Genomic DNA, 4,852 nt, shown 5'->3' on the forward strand with positions numbered 1-4,852 from the left:
AGCCGTAGCAGGCTCCATTGACCTTGGGAGACCTCAAAGATTTGCTGGCACCTTTAGCCACTAGGCTTGCTACGCTAGAGGAAGCGCGTGCATCACCGGTCATTGCTCAGCCAGTAATACCAGTGGTAACAGGTTCAGAAACTCCACCAGTTACACTAGACCAAGTCGTTAAGCATACTTCATGGCTCCGTCTGGTGGAGCAGTATCAGAAGTTGAAGGCTCTAGTTTTTCAGGGGTCCTCTGATTCCCTTGCAGCTCACAAGTGGAAAGAGGACATTAGAAACATTTTGGACATGCTTGAGAGGGACCCTGTCCAGCGATAGAGATTGGCAGCATTTAGATTGAAGGGTGATGCCAGTGGGTGGTACAGGTTACAATTCACCCCAGAGCAGAGGCTGACTCTTACTTGGGAAGATTTTGAGTTTTTCTTTGATAAGCAATATATCTCTTCTGCGGCCAAGGCTGGGAAGGAGATGGAGTTAGCTCGCTTGGAGTAGGGCAAAATGTCAGTGGCCGAATATGAGACTAAGTTCATGAGCTTATTAAGGTTCACAGACATGTGGCAAACTGGTGAGCGTTAGGCTCACATGTTCTTGATTGGGCTGCACCCTAATTTGCACCGTTATATAGTTTCACGGTAGTATAGTTCAGTACGAGAGGATGCAGACGCTGCTATATGCTAGGAGACAGAGACCACAACCTTTCAACGGAGCAGAGAGTCGAGTTCCAAGGTGGGGCAGTTCGGTGAGAAGGGGAAAGGCAAAAGGCCCCTAGCAGCTTTAGCATTAGCAACGCCTCAGCAGAAGGGAAATCGCATTTAGGGCGAGCAGTAGCAGAGTCACCAGCAGCAGGGTCCTAGGTAGAGGGGACCACAACAGCCACAAAGAGCTCAGGCGCATGGCAGATTTATGGGTGCATGCCATAACTATCATAAGATTGGCCATATGGCCAAGGATTATCGTAGTATGCCTACTGGTGGTCAGTTCCAGGGTGGAGGACAGTGAGGTTGGGGCCAGGGACCGTATCATGGTAGAGGTCAGAGCCAGCAAGGCCGAGGACAAGCTTAGGGTCACGGTTATGGCCAGCAACAAAGGTTAGAGGCACCGCTAGGGCAGCAACAATTAGAGGGCCAGATGCATGCTTTGGTTGAAATATCGCATGGCCAGATATTACCATATTCTCCTCAGACTCAGACTCAGTCTCAGTAGTTAGCAACTACCAGTAGTGTATATGCAGTGGTCCCCCGTGACCATGGAGCTAGTGGAGTCGTGGTGGAAGGTACATTCTCTATGAATTCCCTTCCAGCCCGAATTCTTTTTTATTCAGGAGCTTCTCATTCTTTTATCTTAGTTGCTTTTATGAATAGGCTTCAGATAGTTGCACAACCTTTACACATGCCATTGTCAGTTTCCACTCCCATAGGAGATGTGTCCCTTCTAGAGAGTGTATGTAGGAAGTGTGATGTTCATCTAGATGAGTCACAATTCACAGTTGATTTGATTGTTTTGCCGATGTTAGAGTTTGATGTCATACTTGGTATGGATTGGTTGCCATCCTATCATGTGATTCTGGACTGTTTCGCTAAAACGGTCAGCTTGTGATCTTTAGATGGGACTGAGATGATTGTTGCTACCGCTCAGGGAAATAAGTTTGCTTAGGCATTCCTTGCACATATCAAGGAGGTATTACTACATGATCAAGGGGTTGTTTTGTGTGAGACCAGGGCCGTCTCAGAGTACTAGGATATCTTTCAGGATATTCCTCAGTTACCTCCAGTTAGAGAGGTTGAGTTCTGCATTAAGTTGTAGCCAGACACATCACCGATTTCTCGTGCACCCTATCGTATGGCACCCACTTAGTTGAGGGAGTTGTAGATTTAGTTAGAGAAGCTTTCTTCTTTAGGCCTAATTCATCAGAGCCATTCTCCTTGGGGAGCACCGGTCCTTTTCATGAAGAAGAAGGACAGAAGTCTCCAAATGTGTATTGATTACCGAGAGTTAAACAAGGTCACTATTCAGAACCGATACCCATTACCGAGGATAAATGACTTGTTTGACCAGCTTCATGGTGCTTGTTGTTTCTCGAAGACTGATCTTTGATTTGGATATCACCAATTGTGTGTCAGGGAGATGGATATTCCTAAGACCGCATTCTGGACTAGATATGGATCCTTTGAATTTTTAGTCAAGCCGTTTGGGCTGGCTAATGTGCCTGCTGTCTTTATGGACCTGATGAACCGTGTGTTTTGGTCTTTCTTGGATCAGTTTGTGATAGTATTCATTGATGATATCCTCATCTACTATCGTTCAGAGGTAGAGCATGAACAACATCTTAATTTGGCACTCCAGACTTTGTGTGATCATCAGTTGTATGCGAAGTTCAGTAAGTGTGAATTCTGGCTTTCGGAGGTCCGATTTTTAGGCCATGTGATTTCGAGGGACGATATCGCTGTTGATCCATCCAAGGTCGAGGCGGTGCTAGATTGAGAGTCACCGATGACTATTTCGGAGATCCGTAGTTTCTTAGGACTTGCGGGCTACTATCGCATGTTTATTCAGGATTTCTCCAAGATAGCAGTCCCATTGACACATCTTACGAAGAAGGGTGTTCAATTTGTATGGGATCGGAGTGTCAGAGTGCTTTTGAGACTCTCAAGGCTAAGCTGACGACAACTCCTGTCTTGATTATACCTAGCAGTGACAGATCCTTTGTGGTGTACACAAATGCTTCTTCTTTGGGCCTAGGTGCTGTACTAATGCAGACACAAAGAGTAGTGGCTTGTATTTCTTGGCAGTTGACAATCCATGAGTAGAACTACCCAACCCACGATTTAGAGCTAGCGGCTATTGTCTACGCATTAAAGGGGTGGAGACATTACCTATATGGAGTCCAGTTTGAACTTTTTACAGACCACTAGAGTTTGAGGTACTTATTCTCACAAAAAGAGCTCAATCAGAGGCAACGTACGATGGATTGAATTCATCAAAGACTACGAATTCACACTTCAGTACCATCCTGGGAAGGCAAACATCATAGCAGATGCATTGAGTAGGAAGAATCGTCGTAGGCTTGCATCATTGAGGTGCTCGTTGTACCGAGACCTCATGACTCTTAGCCAGTTTGACTTTAGGCCAGAGATATGGAGATGCACAGCTTTCTTAGGAACTTTGTCAGTTCAACCTTCATGGATTGAGCATGTTGTTAGTGCTCAATTGGAAATTTCTTGGATTCAAACCCGAAAGGGGGAGATAACCCAAGAACCCAAGGTAGATTGGTCTATCAGCTTAGATGGGGGCCTTAGCATGAGAGGAAGATTGGTTATTCTAGACATACCATAGTTGAAGAAGGATCTTATGGATGAGGCTCATCGTACTCGGTACACCATACATCCGGGCTCGACCAAGATGTATAAGGACTTGAAGAGACAGTTTTGGTGGAGCAGCATGCGCAAAGAGATTGCAGAATATGTTTCTAGATGTTTCACTTGTCAGCAAGTGAAGGCTGAACATCAGAGACTAGCTGATACACTTTAGCCCTTGCCCATTCCAGTATGGAAATGGACGGATATCTCGATGGACTTCATTGTAGGGTTGCCTAGTGTAGGCTGTCTAAAAATCACAATAGATAGTTAATCCCCCATCAAACACCGATGATGGAAGTTACAATCTGACGACTTCCAGAAGGCTACAATTTGAGGACTTTCACGTAGAAGGTTACAATCTGACAACCTTCACAACAACTAATGTAGGCCCCAATTCAACAGCATTCACAATCAACATCGGGAGTTACAATCTGACGACTCTCATATTTTTAAGGAGCCAAGACGAAGATTACAAGAGGACGATCTGTGCAAAGCTCTAGCAAAAGAGACTACAAATTGACGGTCTCTTCATATTAGAATGCAGATATCTCTCAAACCGTAAGGAATTAGGCAAAATGGAGGAAGCAAACCGAAGCCTTCGGCTTGGTTCGGATGGCCCCGTCTCGTCGAGATAGCCGATTTTCATATCAAATTTTTCTTTCATTGTCTTTTTACTTCAAATTTCCTACAAACAAAAGATTGCGTTACAGAGTCAAAACGCCCAGGCTTAACTCTGCGTTTTCAACATCAAAATGCAGAGTTAATCTCTAAAATAGCACAACTGTGCGTTTTCAGCCGTTAACAGGCTTAACTCTGCGTTTTCAACATCAAAACGCAGAGTTAATCTCTAAAATAGCACAAATGTGCGTTTTCAGCCGTTAACAGGCTCAACTCTGCGTTTTCAACATCAAAACGCAGAGTTAATCTCTAAAACAGCACAACTGTGCGTTTTCAGCCTTTAAACAGGCACAACTCTGCGTTTCAACATCAAAACGTAGAGTTAATCTCTAAAACAGCACAACTGTGCGTTTTTAGCCTGAAACAGGCCAACTGTGCGTTTACGGGTCAACTGTGCGTTTACAGGCCCAGCTGTGCGTTTTCAGCTCCAACTGTGTGTTTTCAGCTTCAGCTGTGCGTTTTCAGCTCCAGCTGTGCGTTTTCAGCTCCAGCTGTGCGTTTTCAGCCTTAACTGTGCGTTTACAGGCCCAGCTATGCGTTTTCAGCTCCAGCTGTGTGTTTTCAGCCTTAACTGTGCGTTTACGGGCCTAGCTGTGCGTTTTCAGCCTCAACTGTGCGTTTTCAGCTCCATCTGTGCGTTTTCAGCCTCAACTGTGCGTTTCAGGTCCAGAAACGCACAGTTCGAGCCCAGAACGCTGTTTTCAGCGTTTATCTCGTTCAAGCACGATTTGAACGGTTCCAGAACCGTTTTCTCCCCAAGATTTTAGGGGATCACTACCCTATCATGGAGAGATTTATGGGGAAAAGTTAGAC

Source organism: Asparagus officinalis, chromosome 1 (genome assembly GCF_001876935.1).
Source record: "Asparagus officinalis chromosome 1, Aspof.V1, whole genome shotgun sequence".
Lineage (NCBI taxonomy): Eukaryota > Viridiplantae > Streptophyta > Magnoliopsida > Asparagales > Asparagaceae > Asparagus > Asparagus officinalis.